This window comes from Melospiza georgiana, chromosome 6 (genome assembly GCF_028018845.1).
Source record: "Melospiza georgiana isolate bMelGeo1 chromosome 6, bMelGeo1.pri, whole genome shotgun sequence".
In the NCBI taxonomy this organism is placed as follows: Eukaryota; Metazoa; Chordata; class Aves; order Passeriformes; family Passerellidae; genus Melospiza; species Melospiza georgiana.
Window position 1 is genome coordinate 16,977,792 of NC_080435.1, and position 15,812 is coordinate 16,993,603.

The 15,812-nt window shown below is 40.5% G+C and overlaps 1 long non-coding RNA gene across 2 annotated transcripts in view; it reads left to right on the plus strand.

Moving 5' to 3' along the window:
- The window catches only part of LOC131084834 (uncharacterized), a 19,046-nt gene continuing 3,234 nt past the window's right edge, over positions 1 to 15,812 (plus strand). Inside the window, exons 1-7 of one of the 2 annotated variants that reach the window (XR_009114594.1) lie at positions 1 to 468; positions 8,411 to 8,490; positions 8,668 to 8,722; positions 8,809 to 8,939; positions 11,375 to 11,542; positions 13,304 to 13,398; positions 14,830 to 15,214. This is a non-coding gene — a long non-coding RNA (uncharacterized LOC131084834). The remainder of the gene's footprint in view (positions 469 to 8,410; positions 8,491 to 8,667; positions 8,723 to 8,808; positions 8,940 to 11,374; positions 11,543 to 13,303; positions 13,399 to 14,829; positions 15,215 to 15,812) is intronic. The other variant, XR_009114593.1, reaches the window with a different exon arrangement.

Consider the following 15,812-nt stretch of genomic DNA (forward strand, 5'->3'; position numbering starts at 1 on the left):
CACCCGCACCGCGCGGCGCTCACACCGAGGGTCCCCTTCGGGAGCGGCGGGGGTCCCGGGGCTGCCCCTCGCTGGGCTCCGAGTGACACTCTGGGGCACCAGTGACATGAGTCACGGCTGTGCTCGTCCTGCCTGGACCCGACTGGCTGAAGGGCACAATTCAACATCTCCCCAGGCGTAGATTTCTTTCCTCGCGAGTAGGGATACCCTTCCTATCAGATTGTGCTTTTAATCGGTTCCATGCACCTATACCACTTCTCCATCTTTTCCTATTGTTCACTTGGGGTTTTTTTCTGACTGCCTATGTTGGTAGGAAGTTGCAATTTGGGTTTGTGTTTTCTATTCTTTTTTTATTCTCATTATTTCACAAGTAATGACAAGGGTAGTTTTGGAAATCCCTCAGCTCCTGTCTTGCAAGGAGCTTGAAGAACAGCAAGAAGATGGTTGTGTGGAAAGGAAGTAAGAGAGGTATGTAGATGTGTTCTGTATTTTGTTTTATTTGCTGCCAACGTCTCAGGAGGAATGGGCTTTTGGGAAAGCTTGGAGAGCTGAGACTTTGTGGATTGACCATGGGAGGTCATGTCGTGATAAATGGGAGAGGCTGGTGAAACATACAATGGAAAGGTACATGGTTAGGGAATGCTGATGGAGTGTACAAGTGGTAGGGACAACACCATGCTCAACAGAAGAGGGAAGACCAGAGGAATGCAGTTAGGTTGAACTTGCAAGTATGTGAGAAATTCAGATGTGCGGGAGCAGCAGGTGAAGAACAAGTGGAAGGCTGTCAAGGAGCAGTCGGTGTGCTCAGGTTTGTGAGACGAGGTGTTTGGTCACCTGCAGCTTCCTTGCAAAGAGCATTGCTTGGCTGGGATGCAGAGAAGAAAACCGCAGTAGCGTGGTGAGACATTCCAAAGAGGTCTAACCAGCAGATTTGTCTGTGAAAATGGTAACAGACTGCTCGTTAAGCTGGTGGGGTAGAAGGAAGGCCTGGGACCTGGTGCTATTTGTGTGCGACTCTGGGGAAAAGGGAGGGAAGACAGCAGGAATGGGAGTATGTTACTCGTATCAGCTATGAATGAGAAATGGGAAAGTGAGGCTAAATCAAGGCAACTCTGCACTTCAGCTAGCATAAACTGATGAAAAAATCTCCAGAAAGAGATGCCAGACAGCAGCTTCAGCACTGGGACTGAACAGAGGCAGAAAGGTTGATGACAGAGGGAGAATCTGAGAATCACAAGTACAGAAACACTATCTAAAATCCTTGAGAATTGCCAGCCAGAGGACACAGAGGGAAAAGAGGACTGCGAACCCAAGCCTGGCATTAAGAAAGGAAAAGAGGATGTTGACTCTGACAAAAATAATGCATGCAAAAATTCTTTTAAATTGTAGTAAACGCCTATTTTTGATAATAATGTATCTGAGGACCAATGGGAAAGAGCTGTAGGGTCAGTTCTGAGAGTTAATGAAGGCTGTGGAGGGCAGGTGACCCAGAAAAGATGTTCAGGGCCTGTGAATCCTAGGCTTGTGGGTCCTTCTGGTAACATCCGCAACTTTAAAGATCCTTTCCCAGCTCATTAGCTCCCGCCATCCATGTTACCTTGCCTGCAGTGAGTGATTCCTCTTTAGGAATTTCAGTGTTGGAATCTAAGGCAACTGTGGGAATGAAAGAGATATGGTGCAGCTTCCCTTGCTTGGGTTTCCCCTCTTGTCTGGGGAGCTGAAGGAGGGTGGTGCAGGACCTTAGAAGTCATCTGGGAGTACATGTTAAAAGTAGAAAACTTGTTTAAAGAGAGTTTTCATGGACTCAGGTGGGGAGGCCATGCTTAAGTGACCTGCAAGGTTTCTTTGAAGTTACTAAAGCTGCAATTGATAAAGCAGCATTGGTGGAATCAGAAGAGATGGATGTTTCAAAAGACATGAAAGAGGGCCCCAAATCAGAGGCTGATGGACAAGCAGGAGCTTGTGAGATCTGGACCAAGATAGCTGCTGAAATAGAAGGTCTTTTAGAAATATAAATTGGAATGTAAGTTTAGACATAATTTTCATGTGGAAAATGAAAGATAACATCATGTTTGAAGTTGATATTGAAGCTTGAGAGGGAAAGTATTCAAAAATAATATCTTTAACAAGGATCCTTATTTAACAAGGATCATGGCACAAAATAACTGCATATTAAGGCACAAAGAGTTTGCTTTGCATGGTAGATTGCAGCATGATTTGCATTTGTTTAACTAGACACAGTTGATAACACTGCATGGATGGCTGTTGGTTTGCATGGAATGGAGGGTTTAAGACAGCTGAGTAGCTATTGTGTCTGAGCAAAGTTTTGCTTAAAGCTTGCCATATAGCAATATAAAATTCTAGTTTAATTAAAAAAAATTTCATCATTAGAAATGTTTGGATTATGATAGACAAATGAAATCATCTAATTTTTCAAGTTCCAATTTGCAGGTAAAACTTCCTATGGAATTATGATTAATCCCAAACTTGACAGTAGAACTTCTGTCCTCCTAGTCCCATAAAAAATAATATTATAACTGGATTTTATTCTAGTTTATGTTTGACATCTTTAAATCCTTAAACATCTGGTTTATATTTGATATCTTTAAGGAGGACTTAATATGAAGGTGGATGTGAGAGTCCCCAAGTCATCTAGCTTTTCTGTGATACAACTTGTCATTTTAAGTTAACTTATTAATTAATTTTACTAAGTTTTACATGTTAAAAAGAACTAAACCAGCTTTAATAATGCTGGGTGACCTCTGTAGGAAGCACAGAATTGGTAGTTATCAAAAGAGGTCACAGTCTGTTTGGATAAGGGTTATGGTATAGCAACAGCATCAGCAGAGGTGGTGTTAGCAGAAAATTTTTAAATGCATTAAAATCCATTCATCTAGAAAATACATTTTTTCCCTTAACTGATTCTAATAACTGGTGAGAGATTTTGAGGATCATCTACGCTGAGTTGGGGCTGACCAAAATCTGGCATAAGTGAGGAAAATGAGCTGTAGAGTTTTGAAAGGTCACTCTGAAGGTCTCCCTTGTGGCACACCTACTGTCAGGAGAGTATATGTGCACTTTGAGCACTCCTGTTGGTCTGTCTATAATTCTAGCTGTTCTTCCAACCCTCTAAAAGTTTTAGTGGTGATAGTGGAAGAATATCTTTTAGCCATAGATATATTTTAGTTTTCAAACTACTGTGCAGCTGAGTTAGAGAGTGAGTCCATTTGCTAATTCTGTCACTGGTGTTAGTTCACCTCACTGTTCTGATGACACGGGAAGAATTAGTCCTTCTTTCCCCTCTGTGTCTGGTGTACTGGGATCACCTTTGTTGCCCTATACTTCAGCATCCTCAGGGCAGTCATATGCAAGAAAAGGTAGATTGTCTTTCAGAGAGAAGACGAAATTTTGTCTACAAACTAAAAAAAAAAAGCTAGTAGGTTCATATGCTATTCTTTTGTTAATCCCCCTGCTCTCTACTTTAGCTAAGAACTGCAGTGATTTCTAACTCCAAAGAAACTTTCTTCTCAATGTGGGAGATGACTGAGCATAAATTCCCTAACACTCTTAAACTTAGTAACTCATTAATTTGAAGTGAAATTTTAACCTTTTTCTAAAATTTTATTTAATTATATTTTAATTATATTCATTATTGTATGAAGATATTTTGCCTCTTACTGAAGACGTTGGATTGACAGATCCGAATCCCAGGGCTGTATAGGCACAGAAATGCACATCAGGAGCTTTGCTGTATGCTTTGGTGCTTTACTAGTGTGTCAAGAGTACTTGATTCTGCACTCCTCTGTAGCCTCTTCCTTCACTGAGGTTTCTAGGGAGGACACAAACAATGGTGACTGCTGAAGAAGCTCCCACTCCTGAAATGTAAGCCTAGCTCTGACTTCATCACTCAGTTTCTTTTCAAAGAAAAAGAATGACCCATTGTAACAATATGAAGAGGAAAAGGAGATGTTGAGAGAACCTGTGACTTTGTGCACAACTAAGAATATAACTGGAGAGTACCTTCAAAATGTTTTAAAGCTGGAGGAGGCTGAGAGAATTATTTGTAAGAGTTATAACCACAAAAGAAAAGGCAGCCAGGGTTGGAAGACCAGTTTTGCAATGCTTGAATGCTATAATTCAGCCTGTGCTCTCTTGTATTAAATTCATGACAACTCAACAGTATTTCAGTACAGTTTTTTATCAGTTTTAGATTACATCATGCTGTGAACTGCTCTATCTGTTAGCAATGACCCTTGTAAGTCATTTGGTTTGAGGTCTTCGAATGGAAAGCTGTGATGGACTTCAGCATGCAATGTACTCATTTTGTCCTTGAAAATCATTTAAAAATAAAGCAGCTGCAATTGCATAGATGTTATTGCTTTTCTGAAAGGCTAGATTTACCCCTCTGAATTGTCATTAATTGGATGAAAGCCTTTCATAGAAAGAATGAGAATGGAGAAAAAAATTGTGGGTTTGTGCTTGGTGTTGACTGAGGGAGTCATAGAGAGGCTGCATGTCTGAAGAGATGTGTAGCCCAAAGCCTGATACAAGGTCATGATGCTTTTAATGAGAGTAACCAGAGCAGCCAAAATTATAGCTAAATGCTTGTTCCTGCACTTCCATAGCTGGAATTTTTTTTCTCTTAATTACTTCAGTTTTGCTTGAATATGTACTTCATTCCCATCTATGTTTTCCAAGTGTTGCATGGCTTTGCTTTGAGCTGAGAAGCATTTGCTGTGCTCTGCCTGATGAGTTGGACTTGTTCATCCATTTCTACTGGGCTGACATTTCTGAGTGAAGGTTCTTTTTGATTTGCAAATTCCTTTGGGACCCTTCAGAAAGTATGCCTCAAACTGTGAGATAAATGGAAGCTGCTCTGGAAAAAAATGGAAGTAATATTGTGACATATTAGAGATCATCTTTGGTCTTTACCCACTCTGTTAGCTAAGAGAAACTCCCACCTGAATCCATTTGGTTTTGCTGAAAATTGATGGGAGATGGAACCGAGCAGATGCAATTATGGAGGTGGTGCCCACAAGTAAGGCAAGGTGGTGGAAGTGGTGTGCTGCTGCTTGCTGAAGGACTAGGGAGATTTCCAAACTGTTATACCTGTAGGGAAAGAGAATACTGCACCTTCCTTGCAAAAAGGGCAATAATCACTGCAAAAAATTGCTGAGTTGTCTGTCTCACCCCCAGCTCCTTAAATCTGGCCTGGGTGAGGCACTGCGCTTCTTTTGGAGCACATCCTCCAGTCAAAGTTGTGGTAAAAGTGTCAGAATTTTTCTTTGATGAGATCTTCCCCAAAACAGAAATAATTATTCCTCAAGAAATCGTGGAGCTAAATCACATCAAAATCTACTTTAAGCATCCAAAATTAGGCATACAGCTAATGTGCTACTTTGTCACAATGCTGTGTTATGGAAGGATATGGATTTGTCCCTCTCCTTCATGCTGATCTAGGTGTGATCCAGCAAAAATACAGCTGGTGATGAGGAAAATTGAGCTTACAATTGGAAGTTTCCTGTCAGCACATAACAAAAAAACCCTTATCTAAACTCATTACTATGAGCTGAGCTCAGTCATCCTGAGGGCTCTGAATCTGCATTGCCAAAAGAGGGCACATAGGTTGGAGCCATTTAATTCCTACCATGTACTACAGCTAGAGTTTCAGAAAAAGCCAAGGACTTGGCTTTATTTTATCAGCTGATTTGTTTTGGTGGTCCTAGAAGGTCCTTGACTTTGTCAGACTGGCCTAGTCAGCCTTTTCTGAAAACAAAACTCTACTAATGCTGTCATTATGTTTTTAAGATCTCAGCCAAATTGCAGGTGCATGAACATAGCAACAGACACAAACACATAGATACAGACATATGTATTTCACAACTACTATATACAGAATACAGAACAGGAGGTGCTAGTCTTTTCTTGAAAAAGGCATGCAGCTCTCAGCACTGCAAGTGTATATTTTTCATTTAACCACCAAAAAACTAGAAAAAATTAGGGTCTGATTCAGACCGAGGACTATGGAATATGCTGCATTTTATAAAATGTTCTTGCCCATCAGCTGGCTAACACCACAAAATAATTAGAAAATTTCTTATCTTTTTTTTTTTTTTTAGTGAAATGAGAACTTTATTTTTGTTGAATGTTTCACTTTTCACAGCTGTTATTACTTCTTCAGCCTATTGAGTTTACAATAGTAACTGAAATTTCCTCAGACAAACAGATGAGAAAATGGCCTGTAAGTCTTTATTGTTATAAACGATTTGTAAAACTTTAGATGTTGAAAGGTAAGAGTAGTTTAAATAAATCTCAACAATGCTGACTCAAAGGTTTAAAGCATTGCTTAAATCCCTTGATTAACCCAGCTTCTCAATATTTGACATGAATCAATAACTCTGAGATGTCTTTTCTGTTCTCTAGCTTTGTAAATATTTACACAGCCAGTCCCATGAAATATGACATTTAATCCTATTGAAGTAATTATTTGAATGCTGCATATGAAGAGATATAAAGTATAATAGTTCCAGTGATACTAGTTAAATAATTGGCACTAAGGATGAAATCTGCTGCATTTCTTTTGTCAAAAGTCAGGATTTATCCAATATAAATGTGAGTAAATGGAAAGCAAGATCTACTTTCTGTCCCAAATCTTGGACCAGCTGCTTCAAATGAAGGTTTCTTTATCCTGTCTCATACCTGGGCCTATGCCTTAACATTGACAGCAGCCTTTGTTCCAGTTAAATGAAGTGTTGAGAGCTAGAAGAAAGGCAATAGTGAAGGGATGGCACCTCTATTAGCTTGTCCTCTGCCTTTCCCCTCTGGGACACGCTGTAATGAATGGTGTCTGCACTCCAGGAAGCAGGAACATGCTCTACCAGGTTTCCAGGACCTGGGGAAGACTTCTGTAGGAATCCCAGTGCAATAGGATTATACCAGCCCTCCAGACTGTGGCTGGAATTCCTGTTAAGATTTGCAGCAGGTTTGTATTTAAATGATTTAACTTGAGGCACAGTGATATGCTTGTTCCTGTGACGCTGCACTTTTAGTCATTGTTTACTGATTCAGTCTGATTCATCTGTGGGTTCTGCCAGGTTTTGCAGTTGTAGTCTTTGCCTCTAGATAGCCCAGAAGTAGAAGGAATTGGGAAATAATGAGGAAGCAGAGAAGGATCACAGTGGGACAAGATATTCAGAGTTGGCCTGCAAGAAATCAGAGTTGGGTCTTCCTTAAGAAACGCTCCATTCTCATGCAAACTTGGACCTTTCTGTTCTTCTAGGATGGATTCTCATCCTAAGATGGCCTACAATGGCATATTTATTTGCTTTCCTATGGAGCAGTGAGAAAAAAGGAGAGTCCAGTTCTCAAATCTATAATAAAGTCCTTTTTTTCTTTGAAAATTTTCCAACTGTAATAAAAAATACAAAAGGTTTCTACTGTTTCTTCTGAAACTGTTCTTCAGATTATTCTGCCTGTTAAAAAGTGGAGGAAATGGTTGATTGTGTGGTAGTAATTTAGGATGTGGGCAAAGGTGTTTCTTAATTGCTTTATCATGCCAAGCCCCTTCAGAAGCCTTCATTATATAGAAAGGTCTCCATGCAGAAGTGCTGAAGTGATGCTGTCCTTGTGCAGCCCAGTTTGATCACTGCATAATCCAAGCAGGCAGATGCATGCTGCAAAGGACAGGGCTCCACAGAAAAGGTGACATGGCAAGTCAGAGAAATTACTCTATTTTCCTGAGTTTATGCTTGTAAAGCCCTTAGGAGTTATTTTGACCAATATACCCACAAATATGTATAATTCTGGCTAGGGAAAAATCCAGATTATTGCATTTGTGTTACTAATGGAATCTTCTTCAACTTTGTTTCCATATTCTGTTGTATTGCTTCTCTTATTGAGTATTTCTCCCCTCTGAACCCTAGGCTGAATAGCATCTGCAGAATGCTGCTTATATTTAGGGATATACTTTCAGGTACTTTGGAATTAAAAAAAAAAAAAAAAAAGATGTCTCTGAACAAAAGTTTGCATTTTCAGGTACACCTGAAAGTTTTGAATGTCCAAGAGATTTGAGGGAATTTGGTCCAATTGGAAATCAGGCTAGAGATAATATATCAAAGTATAAATTAAACCTTTCAAAGATGAAAATATGAAACTAATTCTCTTGGTTAAGAAACAATAAAATCTTTTTCTTAGTCTGGCCAATTAATGTTAATGTGTAGATATCAAGTTACCAAGTACATAAAATAGTAATGGGACAAATTAAGAGAGGAGCCTTAATGTGCATAGACATTTGCTCAGTCAACCAAAGTTCCCAAAGGCGCAGCTGCAAGTCTGGAAACACTGATGTCTAAAATAGGAAATGTTATTTTTTGATTTTTTTTCTCTTTCTCTGTTTTGTGTTTTACAACAGAACCAACCAAACAAAAAGGCTGCAGGTAATGGTCATGGAGTGCTTGAAGGGCATCTGCCTTCCCTCATCACAAAGTGAAGGTATGTCAGACACTTCTAGCTGCAAAACATACATGCAGGAATCACTGTGTGATTCAGCTGTGAGGACTAAGTGATCTGATCAATCTTTTCTGTATCTCTTGTTCATAATAATTATTTGTTCTTAAAATAAGGAATAATTTGAGGAATGGTTGGTTTGGGGTTTCTTTTCCCTATTAGGTGCAGAGCAGAACTCAGAATTCTCATGGCAAAAAAAGGCCAGAGAGCAGATGAGGTGAGATGACAGACTGGGGTAAAACATGAGCAGCCAGCTCACAACAAGCGAGTTCATTGCGTGACAATCTTCCTGCTCTTCCCTAGGGAGTCAGCGCAAGGGTTCAAGAAGGAGCAGATGGAAACAGCTGCCAACAGATGAGTACTGGAATGGATTCAAGCCACGCTACTTGCTGGAACTTGAAAGTTTGTGATGGACTGAGCTTTCCCAACCACAGGTATCTAAGATTTGGAACCGGGCAGCTGTCAGTCAGTTCTTATTTATGAGGACCAGAAAAACTCCACTGTTGTCCTGTAGTGTGGGGAATCTTTTCAACTGTGATTGCTGATAGTACTAAAGATAAAGAATTCTCCTAAGATATTTTTCATGAATGTGTCTATCTCATAGTGCATTCACTTAAAATAGTTTTTCTCTTGACCTTGAGCTGAGATTTAACAGGTGGGTAAAAGATAAATTTAGGAAGGCCAGTGACGCAATGCTGACACTTTTATGTCTTCTTGTATAATTTCGAGCGTACCATGAAGAATAATAAATGGCAAAAGCTAAAGTGTCCTTGGCAAACAAACAAACAGAATAGCACCCTGTGATATTTTTACCTTTGTTTCCTCTTACCACACACAGTTTTTACTCCCACAGAGCTTGAAATATTAACCCAGCATGTTAATTTATTTCTTCCAGAGTTGCCCTGACCATTGCATTTAACATCTCTCTTGGAAGTACTTCAAACCAAGTGGCTGGCTCCATCTCTAGCTTTGTTAATTAGGCACATTACTTCGTTGCTTTTTTTCTTATCGCTTAATGTAATTGGCATTTGTGAAGCTTTTGAAAGGCATGTTTGGGACTACGTTTTGTGCAGCTGGCTTTCAACTGCAAGCTGTTTCAAGTGTGTAGTTCTGCAGAGGACAGCCTTTGAGAGCCTAGAGCACGAGTGCCTAGCACATACCCGCTTCCTTTCCAAAGGGAACAAAGGGATGTGAGTGTGACCTGTCCCATACAAAGGAACACATGTGACACATGAACCCCCTTGCATACATTTGTATTTCCATGCCATTAGATCTGTAATGAGAGCATTACGTGCCCTGGATGGAGAATGGTCTCCTTTTACAAGCTGTTGTATAAATGCTTTGCTCTGTGATGGTCTTCATCCTGAACTTTAGTCCATACATAGGGATGCCTTGCCATATAAACAAAAGGGTTTTTTTCCATCAAAATGCATCTTTGAGCATCCAAACTCAAACCATGAACTTGTACTGCTGTAGTAATCCCAGTATACTGTGTCAACTGCCAGCAAGACCGATGAATTTACATTGGCCAGAAATTCAGTTCATTGATTTCAGTTGTTGCGGTGTGAAATGATGCTCTCTACCTCAGCTGAGAGAGAGTTAGATGTGAGAGTTTACGGGGGGAAAAAGTAATGTATATAGTGAAAAAAACAGATGTCGAAGTCCTGTTTTTCATGGAAATGCTGCCCTCCGGTGGCCCGGAGAAAAGCTTACACACTGCTTGTCGGTTCAATAATGTACTTTCACACTGCAGCAAGCAGCAGCTCTCAAATGTGGATTGTCTAGGCTCCTGCCTCAAGAAACTCGCAGGTGCCATAAAAACAAGTTAAAAAAATCAGAACAAAAAGGTATTGCTTCATTTAGTTTAGGATTCAGAAGTAGAGCATTGATGTGAAAGAAAGGAATGTTGTGTGGCCAAAATATAAAAGGAATCATAGAATGGTGGGGGTTGGAAAGGGCCATAAAGATCACCTTGTTCTAACCCCTCTGCTATGGAAAGGTGGTTGGAACAAGACCTCTCACTAGACCAGGCTGCTCAGAGCCCCACCCAACCTGGCCTTGAGCACTTCCAGAAATGGGGCACCCACAATTTCTCTGGGCAACCTGTTCCAATGCTTCACCACTCTCACAGTGAAGAATTTCTTCCTAATACCTAATATAAATCTACTCTCTTTCAGTTTGAAGCCATTCCCTTTTGTCCTGTCACTACATGGTCTTTTGAATAGACTCTCTTCATCTTTCTTGTATTTTCCCTTCAGGTACTGGAAAGCCACCCTGAAACCTTCTCTTTTCCAGGCTAAACCATCCCAACTCTCAGCCTTTCCTCATAGGAGAGGTGCTACATCCCTCTGATCATCTTGGTGGCCTCCTCTGGACTCCCCCCAACAGGTCAATGTCCCTTCTGTGCTGAGGACCCAGAGCTGGAGGCACAGCTCCAGGTGGGATCTCACCAGAGCAGAGTAGAGGGGGAAATCACCTCCCTTGGTCTGGTGGCCAAAATTTGTGCCCTACTGAGGGACTTTGTCACCAGAGAATGTCATTGTGATCCTGCTGTCATCTGCAGTTCCTCTGCATCTCCCCACCTGCCTTCTTGGCAAGCAGCCTGTCTCCCTCAGGACCACTGCTCTCAGCACAGGGCATACAATGCATTCAAAGACCTTCCATTTCTCCCTCCTTTTGTCTTTATTTTTCACCTAAAGAAAAATAGAGTGGTGCCCCAGAATTTGCCTAGCAATAAAAAAGCCAAAACGCAACCAACCATACTAATCTTACCATTTTTTGTCTCTATTTTTGTAGAAGGTTCTTAGTGGGGTGGAAATTGGGTTTTCCAATATATTTTTCTTGATGCTCCTAATGTATGTGCCTCTAGATGCTGTCTGAAGACTGTGAATATCTTTGCTGTTCCTGCACCAACAAACCTGACATGATGGAAAGATGATAAAACAGAGCATGGAGTTCACCAAGCAATGATTTCAGGAAGAAATGTAATTAATATTTTTCCCAGCAGATGTGGCTGTTGGACCAGAAAAGGCTCAAGGTCAGTTGAGGTGGGTTAGGGAGAACTGTGGAGATTGGGGCACCCCTTTGACTGCAATGGATATGCCCCACTAGGAGGCAACTGTGCTGAGACACAGGCTTCTGAGTGAATCTGACTCCCAAAATCCCAATGAAAATTGCAACCTCCCTCAGTCATGTGATTAAGTGGCTTATTGTCTGTTAGAGTTTTTAGTAAATTTTTAATAAATAGTTACAGCATTTGCCTTACTATTGATAAATGTGAGGTTATGCATTATTGCCTAAATAGCACAGTTGTTGATGTTGCTAAGATGCCTGTAGATGATAAAAGTTATTGCTGTTGTAGTAAGAAAATGTGAATTCGGTGCCATGTTGACTGCATTATTGGGAAACCCCTGAGGTTTTCTATCACCCCATTGTTACAGGATAGATCAGCTTTCACCATTAGCTTACCATGTTAAATCTTTATTCATAAGTGGCTGTGTATGCAAAATGTAGGTTTCTGGGTCCACAGGGAAATTTCTGGATTCCTTACACTGACTCAAGTGGCTCTGTCAGATGTGTTCCTAATTGCTGCTGGTTCCTGGGAGGGAAAGGCCTATCTGGCAGCTCTCTGTATTATGCTAGGGACCATCCCCTCCCTTGTTAGCCCTGAAATGTCAAGATGGAAAGGTCTCCACTCTAATGACATTCCCAGTTGCACAACAAGCCTGTTGAGAAGGGAGCATGCTGCATCCATCAAGGAGAGGAGGTCATGGCTGTTCAACAGTTTTACTAGAAAACCAGTGATTTGAGAGGCTGAGGGAGGGTGAGCTGATAGTAAATAGTGCTTAATGAGGTACTTGGATGTGCCTCCCAAGATGATCTCCAGGTCATGCTGTCAGAGATTTGCACTCTGACTCTACACGGCCTTTTTACCTCCTGCCTGTGAAGCCAAGATTGCCACATGCAAGTTATGTGAAATGACCTTCATACCATCTCCTGCTATCACAGGCTCCGTGTCAGCCGCTCATTTAGGAACTGTTGCAGGCTTTCAGCACTATTATGGGGGCAGTTTCTGGATGGTACTTTCAAGATCAGGTGAGCACTAAAGCCTGGCTGCTTGTTCAGAGGCTTGTGCTCAGGGGGATCGGCACATCTGAGAGCGTTGTGAAAGAAATGGGTCAGTGACCAGAGCATGAGCAAAGGGTCACAGCAGGGAGTTTGTCCTGGCTTTGCACTGCTACCTGAACACTCTCCCAGACAGTATTATGTGCAGTAGCCTGAAAATATTCCTACTGAAGCTGGAAATATTCCTACTGATTTCAAGGAAATTTTAAAGCAAAAATGAAATATTAATTAATTCATTCATTACAATTCATGAGGTATAAGGTACAAAGGTTTCCTTGTCTCTTTTGGATGTTGTTCTTCTGAAGATGGCAGTTTTGGCTCTTTGCGCATTTTGAACCTTTTAAATATCTCTGCAAAATGTAAGATATAAAATGAAAACTGCTTTTCTGTCCACTTTCAAGGGTTTTTTTTTAAGATCTTTGTCTTGAGTTGAAAGTGACAAGTCATTTTAGAAGAGCAGTATGTGGGGTGAAGTAACTTCCAATTTAATATTTCTTTAATATATTTGGATTCAGATAATAAAATCTTTTTAAAGGGAAAACAGATACCAAGAATAGTTCATACATCTTTTACCTAAAATTGAATGTTTGGTATGTGAAATACTTCTGTAGCAGTATTGCTATGATAATGCAGGAAATAGTGTTTAACATTGTTATGTGCAATTTTGTTGCAGTTTGTTGTGGAATATTGAAAGTAGGAAAAAGATCCTCTTCATTCTCATACTGGCAAATGATCTGATGAAATGTAAAATTGGAGCATTTATTACATGTAAGTGAGATATAAATTTATTCCTCTTCACTTTTTCCATAGCAGTGGTTTGAGTAAGATAAACCAGTAGTACTGAATTTGTCATGCAGTGCTTTCTTAAGCTACCAAATCAAATCAAACATTCCTAAAATGTGAACTTATCATTATATTTGAAGACAGCTACTTTCCTTTATTAGTTTGTATCTATATGACTTTCCTTGTGGAGGCAGTGTTCCTTAGGAAACATCATTTTGAACTGGAAAGTTTATGTGGCTTTCAGACTACAGTGTGTGTTTGGAGCCCATGCTGGAGTGTTTCTGTAGACCAACGTAGACTTCACTTTGTCTTGTAGGATCAACCCAAAATGCCTAAATTCATCTTCAGGAGTCCAATTTAAGACCCAAAGTTTGTATATGTTGGATCGGCCTTGCATATGCTCCTTGGCTGTGTCAGGACTAAACTAAAACTCTGAGTGCAAATATTACTAGCCTCAAAATATTTGCTCATAGACTGGGATATATTTCTATCAGTTACATGCTGTCCTCTTCATGCACAAGGCTTTGTTTTAAATATATTTATTGCCTTAGATATAAACAGGAAGAGCTGGCACAAGAGAACAATTTTCCTTATCTAAGTAAAAAATAAATATATTTGTAACCTAAACATGTATTTATCAGTGCTGATGCCCTTTGGCCTTACTCCAGTGAACTTTTCTCACTGACATCAATGGGAGAAAGATGGGCTCTACATAGGAAACCTATGAATATTTTTTCCTCATCATCCATCCATCTATTTTGGGATGTGCTAAATGCCTGTTCTCTGTTGTAACATTAACATCAGTATGTGGAAACTCGGGTGGCTAAAATAAATCAGTGAAATGCAATATACATGACTTCACATGGAACTGCATGTACATTGTTGAACACAAGTGCCCTGTGTCTGCTCTGCCATGCCAGCCCTACAGCCAGGTACCCCCATTGTGTCCCTCAGAAGTGGGGGTGCATGCACGGCAGGCATGAACTCTGTGCTGCCAGCATGTCCAGAGCCTCTGTCATTCCTGAGCTGCCAAAATACCTTTGGTTGCCATTTATTGGCAGTAAAGTGGATGCTTTTACCAGCCTCAAATTATTAGGATTAAAAGATCTTTAGTATTTCACAAAAGCATTTATTTGAAACTTTTGCACTGTGGGCCTGATAGTTTGCTGAAGGCAATGAAAATTATGTTGTTGATGTGTGAGGTCCTGATTTGTGAGGCAACTGTCTCTCCTTAGCTTTTATAAGGCATACAGGCTTCCAACTAACCTGAGCTATTTTTCCAGCCTTAGTAGAGACCCTCCTGACTAATGATAGTATGAATTAGCACATTCTCAAGTTGGTTTGATTTTTATCTTTAATGGAAAAATGAAAGGGGTAAGCTCAATCTTTATGGGCTGGAGTGTTTTCTGCCCACAGGGAGTCAAAGTTGGACTTTGATGAAGATGATGAGTGGCCAGTCCTGCTTCAGAGTCTCTTCTGATCTGTGGGAGCCTGGGCTGCTCCACAGAATGGTCCCATGCCTCGACACTGATTTATCATCCACCATGACCCCAAGCTCATGGATGAGGAAGGAATACCCATGGCTGCTACCATCCCTGCCCCTCTGGCTTCAGAAAAATCACCAAGCTTGGAGCATGACTGCCCCAGGAAGAAGGAGAAGCAACTACATTGCTCTGCTCAACACATGGCAGCTTGCTCCTCTCCTCTCCAGAGAACACTGACCTTCAAGGCCATACATGATTAAAGGAGTGGGAGACATTCCCTGGAATTAGCTGTTCCCTCTTTCTTTTTCCTGCTTAAGGTAAGAGCTGCACAAACTCCCTCTATAATAGTCACCTAACAGAGAACACAATGACTAATCTGTCATCAAAGTATTTAGGGACGATGACGATACCTAGATTGGTTTTCGGTGTGCTTTTTGTTTTTATTTTACTGTGATGTTTCTACAAAATCCATAAATCATAGGGATGTGATAAGAAACAGGTTGTAGTTGCTGGTTATTCTTGTCCAGATGCACAGAAACACCCTGATTGTTACTTTCCAATGACAACCAGCTCAGGGCTAAACATTTTTCAGTTGCACAGCCAGCTTTCAAGGTTACACATAGATACTGAATGAAACAGAGCCCACTGGTTATTTTTAGAGAGGCTCTAAACAAGAAGCAAATCCCTGGAGCAGTGCTGCCAGAGATGCATAAAGTTCAAATCCAAATTAAAACTGCCTATCTTTGGCCTACATTCCAACTTGAACTTGAGGAAAACTGTGATCTGTGACTTGAACTTCATGACAAAAACTCATTTGCAATTAGTTTCTAATACCTGAGAATACATGAACTTGGTACAAGCACTTGAAAAATAGAACTTGAATGAAAAATGTAAACACTTGTCCCAAAATGTAGT